The sequence below is a fragment of the Hemitrygon akajei genome, chromosome 26 (genome assembly GCF_048418815.1).
Source record: "Hemitrygon akajei chromosome 26, sHemAka1.3, whole genome shotgun sequence".
Taxonomy (NCBI): Eukaryota; Metazoa; Chordata; class Chondrichthyes; order Myliobatiformes; family Dasyatidae; genus Hemitrygon; species Hemitrygon akajei.
In genome coordinates this window covers 8,846,971-8,867,678 of record NC_133149.1, presented here as the reverse complement: position 1 = coordinate 8,867,678, position 20,708 = coordinate 8,846,971, and positions in this window count along the sequence as shown.

Genomic DNA, 20,708 nt, shown 5'->3' with positions numbered 1-20,708 from the left:
CCTCCCACAGGGTCAAAGGGGACACCTTGTCAGGCCTTGGGGATTTATCCACCCTGATTTGCCTCAGGTTAGCAAATACATTCTCCTCTGTAGTCTGTATAGGGTACATGAAATTACTCAGAAACATCAAAACATAGAAATCTACAGCTCATTACAGGACCTTCAGCCCACAATGTTGTGCTGACCATGCAGTCACTTTAGAAACTGCCTTGAATTTCCCTACCGCATAACCCTCTATTTTTCTAAGCTCCATGTGCCAAAGAGTCTCTTAAAAGACCCTATTGTATCCACCTCCACCACCTTCACTAGCAGTGCATTTCATGCACCCACTACTCTCTGAAAAACCTACCCCTGACATCCCCACTGCACCGACTTCCAAGCACCTTATAACTGTGTCCCCTTGTGTTAGCCATTTCAACCCTGGGAAAAAAGCCTCTGGCTATCCACACAATCAATGCCTTTCATCATCTCTATACACCTCTATCAGGTCACCTCTCATCCTCCGTCGCTCCAAGGAGGATTATGCCTTATGAGAATAGGCTGAGTTCACTCAACCTATTCTCATAAAGCATGCTCCCCAATCCAGGCAACATCCTTGTAAATCTCCTCTGCACCCTTTCTATAGTTCCCACATCCTTCCTGTAGTGAGGTGACCAGAACTGAACACAGTACCCTAAGTGAGGTCTAACTGAGGTCTTATATAGCTGTAACATTACCTCACGGCGCTTGAACTCAATACCACGGTAGATGAAGGCTAACACACCATACGCCTTCTTAACCACACTGTCAACCTGCACAACAGCTTTGAGTTTTCTATGGACACAGAGCTCAAGATCTCGCTGATCCTCCACACTGCCAAGAGTCTTACCACTAATACTATATTCTGCCATCATATTTGACCTACCAAAATGAATGACTTCACACTTATCTGGGTTGAACTCCATCTGCCACTTCTCAGCCCAGTTTTGCATCCTATCCTGTAACCTCTGACAGCCCTCCACAACACCTCCAACCTTTGTGTCATCAGTAAACTTATTAACCCATCCCTCCATTTCCTCATCCAGTTCATTTATAAAAATCAAAAACAGGAGGGGTCCCAGAACAGATCCCTGCTGATGCCACTTTGATGCCATTTGATGTCACTTTGCTTCACTTCTATAGACTCTGTGTCCATATCTTGAGTAAATACAGATGCAAAGAACTCATAGAAACATAGAAAACCTACAGCACAATACAGGCCCTTCGGCCCACAAGAATGTGCCGAACATGTCCCTACCCTAGAAATTACTAGGCTTACCTATAGTCCTCTATTTTTCTAAGCTCTATGTACCTACCTAAAAGTCTCTTAAAAGATCCTATCATATCCACCTCCACCACCGTTGCTGGCAGCCCATTCCACACACTCGCCACTCTGAGTAACAAACTTATCCCTGTGTCCTCTTATGGCAACCATTTCAGCCTTGGGAAAAAGCCTCCGACAGTCCACACGATTAACGCCTCTCAAGATCTTATACATCTCTATCAGGTCACCTCTCATCCTCTGTCGCTCCAAGGAGAAAAGTACGAGTTCACTCAACCTATCCTCATAAGACTTGCTCCCCAATCCAGGCAACATCCTTGTCGATCTCCTCTGCACCCTTTCTATGGCTTCCACATCCTTCCTGTAGTGAGGCGACCAGAACTGAGCACAGTACTCCAAGTGGGGTCTGACCAGGGTCCTATATAGCTACAACATTACCTCTCGGCTCCTAAATTCAATTCCATGATTGATGAAGGCCAATACACCATATGCCTTCTTAACCACAGTCAACCTGCACAGCTGCTTTGAGCATCCTATGGACTCAGACCCCAAGATTCCTCTGATCCTCCACACTGCCAAGAGCCTTACCATTAATACTATATTCTGCCATCATATTTGACCTACCAAAATGAACCAATTCACAATTGTCTGGGTTGAACTCCATCTGCCACTTCTCAGCCCAGTTTTGCATCCTATCAATGCCTGCTGTAACCTCTGACAGCTCTCCACACCATCCACAACACCTCCAACCTTTGTGTCGTCAGCAAACTTACTAACCCATCCCTCCACTTCCTCATACAGGTCATTTATAAAAATCAGGAAGAGTAAGGGTCCCAGAACAGATCCCTGAGGCACTCCACTGGTGACCAACCTCCATGCAGAATATGACCCGTCTACAACCACTCTTTGCCTTCTGTGGGCAAGCCAGTTCTGGATCCACAAAGCAATGTTCCCTTGGATCCCATGCCTCCTTACTTTCTCAATAAGCCTTGCATGGGGTACCTTACCAAATGCCTTGCTGAAATCCACATGACCTACATCTACTGCTCTTCCTTCATCAATATGTTTAGTCACATCCTCAACAAATTCAATCAGGCTCGTAAGGCACAACTTGCCTTTGACAAATCCATGCTGACTATTCCTAATCATATTATACCTCTCCAAATGTCCATAAATCCTGCCTCTCAGGATCTTCTCCATCAACTTACCAGCCACTGAGGTAAGACTCACTGGTCTATAATTTCCTGGTCTATCTCTACTCCATTTCTTGAATAAAGGAACATGATTCGCAACTCTCCGATCCTCTGGAACCTCTCCTGTCCCTATTGTTGACGCTGATATCATTGCCAGAGGCTCAGCAATCTCCTTCTTCGCCTCCCACAGTAGCCTGGGGTACATCTCATCTGGGCCCGGCGACTTATCCAACTTGATGCTTTCCAAAAACTCCAGCACATCCTCTTTCTTAATATCTACATGCTCAAGCTTATCAATCTGCTGCAAGTCATCACTATTATCACCAAGAGCCTTTTCCATAGTGAATACTGAAGTAAAGTATTCATTAAGTACCTCTGCTATTTCCTCTGGTTCCACAAACACTTTCCCACTGTCACACTTGATAGGTCCTATTCTTTCACGTCTCATCCTCTTGCTCTTCACATACTTGTAGAATGCCTTGGGGTTTTCCTTAATCCTGCTCACCAAGGCCTGCTCGTGGCCTCTTCAGGCTCTCCTAATATCCTTCTTAAGCTCCTTCCTGTTAGCCTTATAATCTTCTAGATCTCTAACATTACCTAGCTCTCTGAACCTTTTGTAAGCTTTTCTTTTCTTCTTGACCATTTATTACAGCCTTTGTACACCACAGTTCCTGCACCCTACCATAACTTCCCTGTCTCATTGGAACGTACCAATGCAGAACTCCACATAAATATCCCTTGAACATTTGCCACATTTCTTCCGTACTTTTCCCTGAGAACATCTGTTTCCAGTTTAAGCTTCCAATTTCCTGCCTGATAACCTAATAATTCCCCTTACTCCAATTAAACGCTTTTGTAACTTGTCTGTTCCTATCTCTCTCCAATGCTTGTTTAAGATCTCCCCCATCTCTTTTGGCTCCACACAAGGATTACCATTCTGGTCTTCAAGAGGACCAATTTTACCCCTTGCAATCCTTTTGCTCTTAACATACCTGTAGAATCCCTTATGATTCTCTTCACCTTGTCTGCTAGAGCAAACCTTCAAGGTTTGTGGGGGAGAAAGTAGGTACGTGGGGGAGGGTATGAAATGAGAAGCTGGGAGGTGATCAGTGGAAAATGTAAAGGGCTGAAGAAGGTTGAATCTGATAGGAGAGGATGGTGGTTTGGAAGTTTTTAAAGAAATGGTAGTTGAATATTGGGAAGATCAGGGAATTGAGCGCTGTGGAGGACTCATACAGAATAGGAGAGGAGATCAGCATCGATCAACCATGATCATACTGAATGGTGAGATAGGCTTGAGGGGCCTGATGGCTTACTCCTGCTCCTGTTCCTGGATCCACTGCTCTCTATCATTTCTCATGCACTAGCAGGCTCAAGGACAGCTTCTACCCTGCTTTAATAAGACTATTGAATGGTTCACAAGTACGATAAGTTGGACTCTTGACTTCACAATCTACCTTGTTATGATCTTGCACTTTATTTTCTACTTGCAATGCACTTTCTCTTTAATTGCTACACTTTATTCTGCACTCTGTTGTTGTTTAAACTTGCACTACCTTAATTCCCTGTATAATTAGTCAATAGGACCAAAGGAGCAAGAATCTGATCCCATTGCAAATAATTTTCCTCATCCTAGCTTTGATTGGCTTTTGACGATCCAGGTTTTCAGTGCTGTGAGTTGGGCGGGTGGCTTGCAGTTGAGAGAAAGTGCTAGCAATTCTGGCAAATAATGCCATCCCAAGGCAAATGCTGGAGGGTCACCAGTTCTCACTGTGGGATAATCCAGCTGATGGTGGAGTACACCTAAATTCCTTCAGCTGTTAGGCATAATTAAACTGGGCAATGTCACAGGTACATCACGTCAACCTGCATCTCTATGCACAATGAGGAATATTGTTTAATGAAAAAGCGTACAATGAAAATCATGAACAAAACTAATCTGATGTTCATATGTGACTTAACATTAAAAGAACAAGATCATGAGCTTTAAGGTAAAATTAACAATTAAATCACAGAGCAACACACACAATTAAATCAAATCATAGGCTTGCTATAAGAAAATAGAATAGTTCACATAAATGACTTCAAGGTTAACTTTACCACCATTGAGTTGGTGGCAAGGAAGGCAAATGCAATGTTTGCATTCATTTCCAGAGCACTAGAGTACAAAAGCAAGGATGTAATCCTGAGGATTTATAAGACATTGGTCAGACCACAAATGGAGCATTGTGAGCTGTTTTAGACTCCTTATCTAAGAAAGGATGTGGTAACATTGCAGAAGCTCCAGAGAAGATTCACAAGAGTGATCCCAGGGATGAAAGGATTAACATATGAGGAGTATTTGATGGCTCTGGGCCTGTACCCAGTGGAATTTATAAGAATGGGAGGGGGAATCTTCTTGAAACTTATCGAATATTGAAAGGCCTAGACAGAGTGGATGTGGAGAGGATTTTCCATTTGTGAGGATGTCTAGGATCAGTGAGCCCAGTCTCTGAATAAAAGGACATTCCTTTAGAATAGAGATGAGATAGAATTTCTTTAGCTAGAGGATGTTGAATCTGTGAAATTCATTGCCACAGATGGCTGTGGAGGCTAAGTCATTGGGTATACTGTACTGCAGTACTGTGCAAAAGTCTTAGGCATATGTAAGAAAATCTGTAAAGCGAAGATGTTTTTAAGAATAATGAATTGAAAAGTTTCTAAGAATCAAAAATAATTACTATAAAGAGCAGCACACAGTAGAAATCTAAATCAAATCAACATTTGGTGTGCCACCCCTTACCTTTAAAACTGCATCCATTCTCTTAGCTATACAGTCATGCAGTTTTATTTTATGAAAATTGGCTGGTAGGTTGTTTCAAACATCTTAGGGAACTTGTCTTAGGGTTCTTGATTAGTAAGGGCATTGAAGATTACATGAAGGCAGGAGAATAGTGTTGTGACAGTAGTAAATCAGACATGGCCTAATTCTCTTTCTTTGTCTTATGGTCTTATTCCCCAGTTTATGTACCTATCTAAAAACATCTTAAACACTATGTTTCCTTCCACCACTACTTCCTAAATGTGCAGAATAACCATGAGAAATAAATGGTCATAAGTGGAAGGATGTGGAAGCTATGGAGAGGGTGCAGAGGAGATTTACCAGGATGTTACCTGGTTTGGAGAACAAGTCATATGAAGCAAGGTTAGCTGAGCTGGGACTTTTCTCTTTGGAGCATAAAAGAATGAGACGGGACTTGATAGAGGTCTACAAGATTATGAAAATTATTGGGTGGATAGTCAGTACCTGTTTCCCAGGGCACCAATAGCAAACTCCAGAGGGCATATGTTCAAAATTAAGGGAGGGAAGTTTAGGGGAGACGTCAGGGGTAAGTTTTTTTACACGGAGAGTTGAGAGTGCCTGGAATGACTTGCCAGGGATGGTGGTGGAGGCTAAAACATTAGGGGTATTTAAGAGCCTCTTGGACAGGCACATGGATGAAAGAAAATGGAGGGTTATGGGGTAGTGTGGGTTTAGTACTTCTTTTTAAGGATTATATGTGTCGGCACAACATGGAGGGCTGAAGGGCCTGTACTGTGCTGTAGTGTTCTATGGTTCTGTGGTTCTGTCTATATCCCCTTGTAACCTTTGACCACCTATAGCTCCATCCACAACTCCTCCAATTTTCGTGTCATCCCCAAACTTACTCACCCATCATTCCGCCTCTACATCCAGATCATTTATAAAAATCACAAATAGCGGGGGTCCCGGGACAGATCCCTGCAGCACTCCACTAGTCACCGACCTCCAGTCAGAATACTTTCCTTCCACAACTACCCTCTGCTTTCTTCCTTTAAGCCAATTTTTTATCCAAACAGCCAAGGTTCCACTTATCCCATGCCTCATGACTTTCTGGATGAGTCTCTCATGAGGGACCTTGTTAAATGCTTTGCTAAAGTCCATGTAGACCTCATCCACTGCCCTACCCTCAATCTCTTTTGTTACCTCTTCAAAAAACTCAACAGGCTCGTGAGGCATGATCTTCCTTTCACAAAGCTATGTTGACGACCCATGAGTAGACTGTACTTCTCCAAATGCTCGTAGATCCTATCCTTAAGAATCCTTTCCAGTAGTTTGCAGACCACCGACATAAGACTCACCAGTCTATAGTTCCCAGATTTCTCCCTATTACCTTTTTTAAACAAGAAAGCTACGTTTTGCCATTCTCCAGTCCTCCGGCACTTCCCCTGCAGCCAAAGAGGATTCAAAGATCATAGCTAATGCTCCTGCGATCTCTTCTCTCAATTCCCACAACAACCTAGGGTGTATCATATCTGGCCCTGGGGATTTATCAATCTTAATGTTTTTAAGAAGATCCAGCACTTCTTCTTCCTTAATCTCCACATTGTCCAGCTCACAGGCCTGCTCTACTTCAACCTCATCCTGATCAAGATCATTTTCACTTGTGAATAATGAAGCAAAGTATTCATTTAGGACCTCCCCAACCTTCTCCGCCTCCAGGCACATGTTGCCCTCTTTATCCTTTAGCGGTCCCACCTTAGTTCTCGTCATCCTCCTATTCTTCACATACGCATAGAACACCTTGGGGTTCTCCTTAATCCTACATGCCAAGGCCTTCTCATGCCTCCTTCGAGCTCTCCTAAGTCCTTTCTTTAGCTCCTTCCTGGCTACTTTATATTTCTCATAAGCCCTTCCTACTTCCTGCTTCTTATATCTAACATATGCTTCCTTTTTCCTCTTGACGAGTTGCCTCACATGTTTCATCAGCCATGGTTCACTTTTCCTACCAGCTCAAGTGGTCCCTAAACTTCTCTCACATTACTTCTGTGCTTTCCCCTTTGAATATCTGTTTCCAATTTACTCTTGCATCTCTTGAAGGTCAGTCTTACTGTACCATTCATAGCAATATTCTCTCCTTTATAGCTAGGACAGAAGAGATGCCAGGCAGGATAGTTGAATGCTCCTCTTGTGGGATGTGGGAAGGCAAGGAGACCTCCAGTGTCCCGAAGGACTACAACTGCAGGATGTGCATCTACAGTAACTGTAACTTCCAACAGCCCATGTTAAGGAGTTGGAGCTGGAACTGGATGAACTCTGGATCATTCAGGAGACTGAAGGGATGATAGATAGGACATACAGAGAGGTAGTCACACCCAAGATGCAGATCACAGGAAACTGGATAATAGTCAGGAAAGAGAAAGGGGTTAAGGAGCCAGTGCAGAGTACCCCTGTGGACATCCCCCTCAACAACAGGTACATCACTTTGGATACCGTTTGGGAGTTGAGTTGACCTAACAGAGGAAAGTCACAGTGGTTAAGTCTCTGGCACTGAGTCTGGCTCTGTGATTCAGAATGGAAAGGTGGAGGAGTGGGGAGAAGAGGCATGCTATGGTGATAGGGATGGGAATTTGTTAGTTAGGGGTGCAAGGAGTAGTTAATGTGGGCAAGAACAAGATTCCTGGACAGTATGTTGTCTCCTGGGTGCCAGGAGCCTGGGACATCTTGGATCGAGTCCTCGGCATTCTGAAGTGGGAGGGTGAACAGCCAAAGATCATGGTCCACGTAGGTACCACTGACATGGGTAGGATGAGTGATGAGGTTCTGCATAGGGAGTTCAAGGAGTTAGGTGCTAAGATAAAGGTCAGGACCTCTAGGGTTGTGATCTCAGCATTGCTACTCATGCCACATGCTGGTGAGGCCAGAAATAGGAAGATTATATAGTTTAAATCATGGCTAAGGAGCTGGTGAAGGAGGGAGGGCTTCAGATTTTTGGATCATCGTGCTCTCTTCCAGGGAAGATGGGAACTGTACAGAAGGGATGGTTTGCACCTCAACCGGAGGGGGCTGATATCCTAGCAGGAAAGTTTGTTAATGCTGCAAGGTGGGGTTTAAACTAAAGTTGCAGGGGGATGGGAACCAGAGTGCCAGAACAGTTAGTGGAGAGGTTGTGGAGGCAGATGTTAGTAAGATCTCAGACAAAGTCAGGAATCAAAAGGTTGAGCATGGTGTGATGATTGTCCTGAGCTGCGTATATTTCAATGCAAGAAGTAGCATAGGAAAGGCAGATGTGCTCTGGGCATGGATCAACATGTTGTAGCCATCAGTGAGACTGGGTTGCAAGAAGGGCAGGATAGGCAGTTCAATATTCTGGGGTTCTGTTGTTTTAGACCTGACAGAGTGGGAGGGATGGCGTGACTAGTCAAGGAAAATGTCACAGCAGTACTCTGTAAGGCCAGACTGGAGAACTCAACTACTGAGGCATTATGGGTGGAACTGAGAAATAAGAAAGGTATAACCTTGTTAATTGGGCTATATTACAGACCATCCAATAGGGATTGAGAGGAACAAATTTGTAAAGAGATCGCAGACTGTTCCAAGAAACAATGTTGTTATAGTAGGTGGTTTTAACTTTCCACATATTGACTAGGAATCCCATACTGTAGAAGGACTAGATGGGAGGCAGTTTGTCAGATGTGTTCAGGGAAGTTTTCCCAATGAGAGAGCGTGTGATACTGGATTTGCTTTCGAGAATGAGACAGGGCAAATGACAGTAGTTTATGTCGAGGGACACTTTGCATCCAGTGACCACAATCCCATTAGTTTCAAAATAAATATGCAAGGAGTTTAGTCTGGTTTGAGATTCTAAATTAAAGAAAGGCCAATTTTGATAGCATCAGAAATCATCTGGTAAGTGTGGATTGGGACAGGCTGTTTTCTGCAAAGGAGTACTTGGAAAGTGTGAGGCTTTCAATAATGAAATTTTGAGAGTACAAAGCGTGTATGTGCCTGTAAGTGTCATAAGGGGGACATTGGGAGTGGACCCAAATGCAAGACACAGACACTGAAGTACCAGGAACAGGACTAGGCGTGAGAAGGAAGCAAGGGAAGTGGGGAAGAAAGGATGCTGGACATGACACAGGCCTCGGACGAGACAAGGATTCCGGGCCTGGGCTAGGACTTGACTAGGATAGCGGAACCAGGACATGGAACTGGGAACTAGGAGCCTGGGCTTGGATTCCGAGCCAGAGACTGGACAAGGACCCAGAACCTGGGTCTTGACTCGGGTTTGGACTCCAGAACTAGGTGAGGACAAGACGTGGTTACAGGACGAGGAGAGGCAACAGGACTGGAAGTGTGACTCCTGGACAGGACAAGTGAACCCCGGCACCAGGCTGGGCAAGGTACTCCTGGGCTGGGTGAGGCACATGGACAAGACGAGAACACAAATCCGTGGCTGGACAGGAGAAGGTTCTTGGATGTGGCTAGGACTGGATGAGACCCTGAAGACTTGACTAGGTTGAGGAAGAGACAGGAATGCAGAGCTTTGGTCAAGGGAGAGACAGGAACATGGAACACAGAGCCGGGACCCATCCTTGGGTACAGGACATAAGGCCAGGATTCATACACAGAATGCAGAATATGACGAGATGTTTCCAACACAAGGTAGCAGCAGACGACCAGACCTACCTAGCGAAGACGTGGACACAGACAGTTCCCAACACTAGGTAGCGGCAAACAGCCAGACCGACCTAGCAAAGGCGTGGACACAGAGTCAGTTCAAAACAATGAAAGACAGTTCTTTCTCTTGCTCTGGTGGTTGAACTTGACTGCATGAAGGGGAAGGGTTTGGACAGGAACAATCCAACAGCCAGAGGCTGAGTCCTGAAGCTATTTATGAAGCCAGACCAAATGAGAATCAGCTGCCTCAACAGAAACTGGGGAAAACCAGAAAACCTGGAATAAGGAACATGGACCAGACTGTGAACTGGAATACGGATTTCACAGACCAAACCATGACAGTCAGAATAAAAGGTAAAGATAACAAGTTTAGGGAACCTTGGTTTTCAGGAGATATTGAGGACCTGGTTAAGAGAAAAATGGAGGTGTATAGCAGGAATGGGCAAGTAGGAACAAATGAGGTGCTTATGGAGTATAAAAAATACAAGAGAACAGTTAAGAAAGAAATCAGGATGGCTAAAAGTAAGCACGAAGGAGATTCTACAAAGGGATTCTACAGGCATGTTAAGAGCCAAAGGATTGCAAGGGACAGAAATGGTCCTCTGGAAGATCAGAATGGTAATCTATGGGTGGAGCAAAATCAGGTGGGGAGATCTTAAATGCATTCTTTGCATCAGTATTTACATGGGAGATGGATACAAAGTCTATAGAAGTGAGGCAAAGTTGCATCAACTTCATGGACCCTGTACAGATTACACAAGAGGAGGTGTTTATTACCCTGAGGCAAATCAGGGTGGATAAATCCCCAGGGACTGACAAGATAGCCTGTCAGACCCTAAGAGAGTCAAGTGAAGAAATTGCCAGGGCCCTAGCAGAGATATTTAAAACATCCTTCGTGACAGGGTTCTTAAGGTTTCCATAGTGGGCGGTGGTAGTGGGGATAAGCTCCCACTACCTATAAAGTGCTCCAAATGGTGTGCGACTCTAACAGCCTCTGACAACCAAGTCCAACTCCTGGCCTTCACATATGGCTTAGCTACTAAGCCCAGCGGAACTGTTTCTATTGACAAATAGGGGCAAAGATGGAGCACTGGCGTCTCAAAACCTGTTGCTTCGGGCTGGTGGGGCTCATCAGCCTTGGACGGCAGCCCGCCTAGGAGAAGGAAAACTCTGATTTTAAACCTCTGCTGCCTTGTGTCCACACCAGATCCACTGAGTCCTGCACCAGGACGCTCTTTGCAAACTGGATCACCAGGTTCGGCCTCCCAGTGGACATCACCTCCAACAGAGGGGCACAGTTCACGTCTGGTTTGTGGACAGCACTGGCACAGCTCCTGGGCACCCAGGTGCATCACACCACAGCGTACCATCCCCAATGGTTTGATAGAGCGATTCCACAGGCATCTCAAGTCGGCCCTGATGGCACGCCTCAGGGGCCCCAAATGGACAGACAAGCTTCCCTGGGTCCTACTGGGCATCCGCACAGCCCCCAAGGAGGACTTGGGCACCTCCTCGGTTGAATTGGTCTATGGCGCCCCCCTGATGGTCCCGGACGAGTTCGTACCAGAGGCCCAAGGTTCAGACGAAACTCCAGCAGCGGTGCTAACGAGGCTGCGGGACAAGGTAGGGACCCTGGCACCGGTTCCGACCTCCAGGCATGGTCCCACGCCATCCTTCACCCCTAAAGACCTCCGAGACTGTGAGTATGTTTTTATTCGCAGGGGCATGCACAGGTCACCTCTACAGTGGCCGTACGAGGGACCCTTCAGGGTGATCCAGCACAACGGAACCACGTGTGTCGTGGAGGTGGGTGGCCGGGAAGAGACTTTTACAGTGGACCGCCTCAAACCGGCACACTTGGACATTGAGCAACCAGTGAGGGTACCCACACCGCGCTGGCGAGGCCGGCCACCCAGACAAGCCACACAGACTGGGGGCTCCACTCCCCCGATGGACATTTCTGGGGGGGGTGGCGGCCCGCACACATGGGACCCGAACCGCCATCGGGTGCCGCGAGCAGACACACGGTAGTGTGTTTGGAACTACCCGCTCGGGGCAGACCTTCCGGGGACAGTCTGATGTCACATCATCATGGGCAGGGGCCCATGGGAGGGGAGATTTAAGCGTGCGATTTTGAATCAGTAAAGGCATTCTGAGTTCAGCTCTCTCTGCCTCTGTATGTTTCTTTAGTAGCGCGTTGCACGCGAATACATTGGTGACCCCGACATTCCAGACAGCATCTGGAGCCGGCGACTCAGCGACCAGACATGAGTTCAAGCAACTCACACAGCGCTGTCTCTCTGAAGCTCCCGACTTTCTGGGCCAATGAGCCCCACGTTTGGTTCGAGCAGGTTGATGCCCAGTTCAATATCAGAGAAATTTCAGCCGACGCCATGCGGTACTACTACATGGTCAGCATGCTCGACGAGGAGACGGCAGAGCCTGGATCATTGACTTCCTACAAGCAACGTGGAGCTGCCTCCATTGGCCTAGCCACGATCACGCACCCCAAAGCCCAGGCCTCACGACCGAAGCCGTCGAGACCCACGGGAGAAAATGATGGAAGTTCGGAACAATGGTGTTTCTATCACCAAAGATGGGGCTCAGGTGCACGCCGCTGCCGTCCACCATGTGCTTTTCCGGGAAACGCCGGGGCCAGCCGTCGCTAATGGCTACGACGGCTGGCCACCGAGACAACCTCCTGTACCTCTGGGACTGACACTCTGGGTGGCGCTTCCTGGTAGACACTGGGGCCGAAGTCAGTGAAATCCCCCCGTCGAACATGGACACTCATAACATGGTCCCAGGCCCCGAACTCACCGCTGCAAATGGTACCAGTATTCGGACGTACGGCCCGCGAACTATCTCACTGCATTTTGGGTCCAGCCGTTTCACTTGGACTTTCACGTTGGCAGCGGTGTTACAGCCACTACTAGGGGCAGACTTCCTACGAGCCAACTGCCTCCTGGTCGACTTGAAAGGCCGGTGTTTGGTCCATGCCGTGGCATTCCAGACTACCAGCCCTCCACCTGGATTCCGTGACCCTCTTGGGTAAAGAATTCGCCAGGGTGTTGGCAGAATTCCCCTCCGTAGCACCCCGACGACGTGCCCAAGACAGCCCTCATCACCCTGTTCGGCTTGTTCGAATTCCTGAGGATGCCTTTCAGTCTCAAGAATGCAGCCCAAACTTTCTAAAGGTTCATGGACTCGGTGGGACGCAGCCTGGATTTTGTTTTCATTTACTTGGATGATATCCTGGTGGCCAGCAGTTCATACCAAGAGCACGTGGCAAATTTGCGCCAGCTCTGCCAACGCCTGAGCGACCATGGACTGGCAATCAATCCGGCGAAGTGCCAGTTCGGGCTGACGGAGATCAACTTCTTGGGCCACAGAGTCAACCGACATGGCACAGTTCCCCTACCGGACAAGGTCCAGGCCATCCACCAATTCCCCAAGCCCAGCACGGTCAAGGGCCTGTAGGAGTTCATAGGGATGGTCAACTTTTATCATCGGTTTGTGCCGGCGGCGGCCCGCAACATGAGACCCTTGTTCAGCCTGATGGCCGGCAAGGCCAAAGAAGTGGCATGGGACGTGGAGTCCACGGAGGCGTTCCAGCAGACCAAGGAGACGCTGGCAAAGGCGGCCCGCCTAGAGCACCCGAGAGTCGATGTACCCACGGCACTCACAGTCGATGCTTCCGACACGGTAGTTGGCGGAGTCCTAGAGCAGCTCATCGGGGACCAGTGGCAACCACTCGCTTTCTCCAGCCGGCACCTACAGCCACCAGAGGTGAAGTACAGTGCCTTCGACAGAGTTGCTAGCACTCTACCTGGCTGTCCGGCATTTCCGGTACTTCCTCGAGGGAAGGGAGTTCACCGTGTATACGGACCACAAGCCCCTCACCTTCACACTGGCCAAGGTATCGGACCCATGGTCGGCTCGGTAGCAGAGGCACCAGTCCTCTATTTCAGAATTCACCACGGACGTCCGCCACATCGCAGGGAAGAACAACATCATCGCTGACACACTGTCTCGCCCCTGCCTCCACTCAGTAGGCATATCGTCCTCTGGAATAGACTACGCAGCACTGGCGGGAGCACAACGGTCGGACACCGAGATCCCGGCTTACCGCACCACCGTTTCGGGGCTCCAGTTGGAGGACGTCTCCATCGGCCCGGCAGCAGATCAACTCCTGTGTGACGTGTCTACCGGCAAACCCCGACCCGTGGTACCAGCGGCATGGAGACGCCGGGTGTTCGACACGCTGTACGACCTGGCCCACCCATCCATCCAGGCATCCATCAAGCTGGTAGCAGACAGATTTGCCAGGCACGGTTTGCGCAAACAGGTCGGACACTGGGCCCGGACCTGCGTACACTGCCAGACCGCCGAAGTCCAGTGGCACGTGAAGGCTCCCCTCCAGCAGTTCCAGCCGACGCACAGGAAGTTCCAACACATCCACGTGGGCATCGTTGGCCCCCTGCCAGTCTCCCGGGGTGCCAGGTATATCGTTATCATGGTAGACAGGTTCACCAGATCCACTGAGTCCTGTGCCAGGACGCTCATTGCAAAATGGATCGCCAGGTTCGGCCTCCCAGTGGACATCACCTCAGACAGAGGGGGCACAGTTCACGTCTGGTTTGTGGACAGCACTGGCGCAGCTCCTGGGCACCCAGCTGCATCACACCACAGTGTACCATCCCCAATGGTTTGATAGAGCGATTCCACAGGCATCTCAAGTCAGCCCTGATGGCACGCCTCAGGGGCCCGAGGTTCAGAAGAAACTCCAGCAACGATTTTAACGAGGCTGCGGGACAAGGTAGGGACCCTAGCACTGGTCCCGACCTCCAGGCATGGTCCCACACCATCTTTCACCCTTAAAGACCTCCGAGACTGTGAGTATGTTTTTATTCGCAGGGGCATGCACAGGTCACCTCTACAGTGGCCGTACGAGGGACCCTTCAAGGTGATCCAGCACAACGGAACCATGTGTGTCGTGGAGGTGGGTGGCTGGGAAGAGACTTTTGCAGTGGACCGCCTCAAACCGGCACACTTGCACATTGAGCAACCAGTGAGGGTACCCGCACCGCGCTGGCGAGGCTGGCCACCCAGGCAAGCCACACAGACTGGGGGCTCCAGTCCCCCAATGGACGTTTCTGGGGGGGGCGGGGTGGTGTGGCAGCCCGCACACATGGGACTCGAACCGCCAGCGGGAGCCGCGGGCAGACACGCGGTAGCGTGTTTGGAACTACCTGCTTGGGGCGGACTTTCCGGGGACTGTCTGACATCACGTCTGCCCCGCGGGTCGCAGGGGCCCATGGGAGGGGAGATTTAAACATGCAATTTTGAATCAGTAAAGGCATTCTGAGTTCAGCTCTCTCTGCCTCCGTGTGTTTCTTTAGTAGCGCGTTGTGCGCGACTACGTGGTATTCTAAGGGACCGGATATATCAGTGCTTAGATAGACATGGACTGATTAAGGATAGTTAGCACTACTTTGTGTGTGGTGGATCATTTCTAATCAATCTTATAGAGTTTTTGAGGAAGTTACCAGGAAAGTGGATGAAGGCAAGGTAGTGGGTGTTGTCTGCATGGACTTAGGTAAAGCATTTGACAAAGTCCAGCATGTGAGGCTGGTCAAGAAGTTCCAGTTGCTCACCATTCAGATGAGGTAGTAAATTGGATTAGACATTGGCTTTGTGGGAGAAGCCAGAGAGTGGTGGTAGAGGGTTGTCTCTCTGACTGGAGCCTCTCTGCCTGTGACTAGTGGTGTGCCACAGGGATCAGTGCTTGGGTCTGTTGTTGTTTGTCATCTATATCAATGATCTGGATGATAATGTGGTTAACTGGATCACCAAATTAGCCAATGACACCAAGATTGGGGGTGTCGTGGACAATGAGGAAGGCTATCATGGCTTGCAGAGGGATCATCATCTGCTGGAAAAATAGGCTGAAAATGACAGATGGAGTTTAATACAGACAAGTGTGAAGTTTTGCATTTTGGTAGGGCCAACCAAGGTAGGTCTTACACAGTGAACGGTAGGGCACAGAGGAGTGTGGTAGAACAGAGAGATCCAGGAACACAGGTCCATAATTTATTGGAAGTGGCATCACAGGTAGATAGGGTCATAAAGAAAGTTTTAGGCACATTGACCTTCATAAATCAATATACTGAGTACAGGAAATGGGATGTTATATTGAGGTTGTATAAGATGTTGGTGAGGCCTAATGTGGAGTATTGTGCACAGTTTTGGTCTCCTACCTACAGGAAAGACTAAACAAGGTTGAAAGAGTGCAGAGAAAATTTACAAGGATATGATTTTGCCGGGTTTGGAGGATCTGAGTTAGAAGGAACAATTGAATAGGTTAGGACTGTATTCTTCAGAAAGTATAAGACTGAAAGGAGATTTGATAGAAGTATACAAAATTATGAGGGGTATCAATAGGGTAAATGCAAGTAGGCTTTGTCCACTGAGATTGGGTGGGACTACAACTAGAGGTCATGGCTGAAGGGTGAAAGGTGAGAAGTTTAAGGGGAACATGAGGGGAAGCTTCTTCACTCAGAGGGTCATGAGGGTGTGGAATGAACTGCCAGCACAAATGGTCCATGTGAGCTTGATTTTAACGTTTAAAAGAAGTTTGGATAGGTACATGGATAGCAGGTGCAGGTCATGGGAGTAGGCAGTTCAAATAGCTTCAGCATGGACTAGATTGGCCAAAGGGCCTGTTGATATGCTGTACTTCTCTATGACTCTATAGTGAATGTTGGTGGGACACAAGGACCCAAGTTACAGGGAATGTTTCAATAGGTTAGAACTTAAAGCATGGGAGAATGAGGGGAGATTTGATAGTGGTATAGAGAATTATGAGCGGTATCCTTCTTTTGCCCGTTACACTGTTGGTGTTTAGGTCAGCAGTGAGGGTCCTCCAACTCTGGGGGCAATCATGGCTTCCTTCATTGTGTCAGTAGCTTCCTCTCGGTTTGCTGTCAGTCATGGAAGTCCCAGGTGCAGACTCTGGAATACTGTTGCACACACATTCTTTATTACTGTTTCTGTAACAGTTTTGTTTAACTAGTCAGGGTTTTTCACCCTGAGCTGGAGGATTGACTTCTACCCTTTGATATGTTTGCTATGGTGAACCTACCAAGAGCCAAAGCACAAAGCCTGATTCCAGCCAGCATAGTTCTCCAGGTCATTAAGTCACACAAGCCTCCAAACCATGACAAGGTTGTGGTCCTCTTGGAGGTATGAGGGGTATAGATAGGGTAAGTTCAAGCAGGCTTTTTCCAATGAGTTCAAATGTCACATTCAATTATCATTCAACCATACATCACTATAGACAAATGAAACAACACACTGGTTGTACAACACAACAGCACATATGGTTACAAATTCAGAAAAACATACCGTCACAAAGAGAAGAAATAATAATAATATCCCCTCAGTCCATGAGTTTCTGTTTCTATGCTGTAGAATGGCTGCTTTCAATGTATTGTACACAAGCACGCACACACACAATGCTATTATGAGATTATTATTTAAATGGTAAAATATTGCAGCATGCTGCTGTGCAGAGGGACTTGGGAGTACTTGTACATGAATCACAAAAGGTTGGTATGTAGGTGCAGCAGGCAATCAAGAAGGCAAATGGGATGTTGGCCTTCATTGCTAGAGGGATTGAATTTAAGAACAGGGAGGTTATGCTGCAACTGTACATGATACTGGTGAGGCCACACCTGGAGTTCTGCGTGCAGTTTTGGTCTTCCTACTTGAAGAAGGATTATACTGGCTTTGGAGGTGGTGCAGAGGAGGTTCGCCAGGTTGATTCCAGAGATGAGGGGGTTAGATTATGAGGAGAAATTGAATCACCTGGGACTGTACTTGCTGGAATTCTGAAGAATGAGAGGATATCTTATTGAAACATATAAAATTATGAAAGATATATATAAGGTAAAGGCAAGAAAGTTGTTTCCACTGGTAGGTGAGACTAGAACTAGAGGACATAGCCTCAAGATTTGGAGGAGTAAATTTAGGATGGAGATGAGGAGGAACAGCTTTTCGTAGAGATTGGTGAATCTGTGGAATTCTCTGCCCAATGGAGCAGTGGAGGCTACCTCAGTAAATATATTTAAGAGAAGGTTGGATAGATTTTTGCATAGTAGGGGAATTAAAGGTTATGGGGAAAAGGCAGGTAGGTGGAGATGAGTCCATGGCCAGATCAACCATGATCCTATTGAATGGCGGAGCAGGCTCGACAGGCCAGATGGCCGACTCCTGCTCCTGTTTCTTGTGTTCTTTTGCTATCTGTAGCCTTTCTCTGCCTGTATTGGCCACAAGATGGACTGTGGTGCCTTATCAGAGAAAGAACAAGAAGAAAGAAAAATTGGCTTTATTTGCACATGTACATTAAAACATGCATGAGTTGCATTGCTTTGCATCACTAACCAACACAATCTGAGGACTGTGCAGGGTGCAGACTATAAATGTCGCCTTGCTTCCAGTACCAGTATAGCATGCCCACAACTTACTAACACTAACCCATTTTTGAATTTGGGAGACCAGATCACCCAGAGGAAACCTGTGCAGTCATGGGGAGAACATGCAAACTCCTTACAGACAGCAGTGGGAATTGGTCACTTATTGGCCAAACCACCTTCTCGAGGAGCAAGGACCCTTTCTTTGCAAGACCTCCATTAACAAGAGTAAAGACTGATTGAGGCAGTAGATTGCAAAATACAGAAAGGAATTAAAGTTGAAATATTAATTTGAGGAATAAGGGCAATTGATTAAAGGAGATAACTTGGCCACATATCATAGAACTCAAATCTCTGTCTAATTAAACATAACAACACTAAGAACTGTAGAAATGGTATTAAAAACAATTTTATCTATTGTCCTGTATATTGCTTGCCAACTGGGACTGGTTACTATGCACTTAGCTAAGGCAATAATTCTAATCAACTGCAGGAAATCTCGTGAAGCCTTATGCTTCAAACCTGCATTGATTTTCTGCTAAGTACCTGAGGGGAAATCAATTTATAAGTTATCACTTCAGAAATATAAAAGTCTAATCATTGCTGCATATAACACAGGATCCCTCAATTTGTCCAAATTCATTTACTCAAGAGCAGTTGTAGCAAAGTTTAATAAATACGGTCGGCTTATACCTATCCCTGTATCACCAGTCTCATGTGATCATGTGATGTCCCTTGCTTCAGTGGTTCTTCATTGCAATATAAATCTAGACTATCTGGAAACCATCATCAAAGACCCCCACCATCCAGGCCGTGCTCTCTTCTTGCTGCTGCCAGTGAGAAAGAGGTTCAGGCACAACCAGGTTCGGGAACAATTATTCACCCATCAGGCTCCTGAACCAGCATGGATAACTTCAGTCACCTCAACACTGAACTGATTCTACAACCTATTGACTCACTGTCAAGGACTCTACAACTCTTGTTCTCAGCATTATATATTTGTTTGTCTGTTTATTTATTTATTTAGTATTTGGACAAGTTGTCTTCTTTTTCACATTAGTTGCTTTGTGTGTGAATTTTCAGTGATTCTATTGTATGTCTTCACTCTACTGTGAATGCCCACAAGAAAATGAATCTCAGAGTTGTAAATGATAACATATACGTACTTTGATAATAAACTTTATTTGAACACATTTTCAGAGAACCTAGCAGTTGCACTGTGGAATTAACTTGTACCAAAGTGAACTTCAATCCAGATATTAAGAAGTTTCTGATGAAGAATCCGAACCACTCAAATTCAAATGGCAGGAATTTCCAATATGTGAAATTCCCAAAAAGGCAGGTTGGACCAGACACAAGGTTCACAATGAAATCAATAATTCCAAGAAAAGCAAAACACAAGATTGCGACAGAAACAAAAAGATGGATTTATCTTAGGTTGCTAAAATAAACTGAGAAACTTTACTGCCTGCTCAACAAACAGAAGGAATGAATTAAAACTCTTTTGGTTCATACTCAGTAAGGCAAAACACAGGCCTGAAGACCATAAGACACATCAGCAGATTTAGGCCATTCATCCCATCGAGTCTGCTCTGCCGTTCCATCATGGCTGATTTATTATCCCTCTCAACCCCATTCTCCCTGTGACCTTTGCCACCCTTACTAATCAAGAACCTATCAACCTCCACTTTAAATATACTTAATAAATTGCTCCATAGCCTTCTGTGGCAATGAATTGCATAGATACAAGACTCTCTGGCTAAAGAAATTCCTCCTCATCTTTGTTCTCAATGGGTGTCCCTCTCTTCTGAGGCTGTACTCTCTGGTCCTAGACTCCCTCACCATTGGGGAAACATCACCTTGATGTTTGCTCTGTCTAGGCCTTTCTACATTTGATAGGTTTCAATGAGATCAATGGGCATCATGATGTTTCCCCCATCATTTTGGGGGATTTTAACCAGGCTATCTTGGAAAAGTCACAAAATAATTATCACCAGCATATCACTTGTAGAACCAGAGGAGCCATACCATACCCACACTTTGGAAAGGCTGATCACCTGGCTGTACTTCTACTCCTTGAGTATAGACAGAGACTGAACACTGCAGCACCAGAAGAGAGCACCAAGAAGGTATGGACCAGGGAGGTACAGGACTGCATTGGACTGGATTGTATACAGGGATTCATTGAATCTGAATGAATATGCCACAGTTGTCACTAGCTTCATTAAAACCTGTAAATGAGGTGTGTGCCTACAAAAACATACTGTACATACCCAAATCAA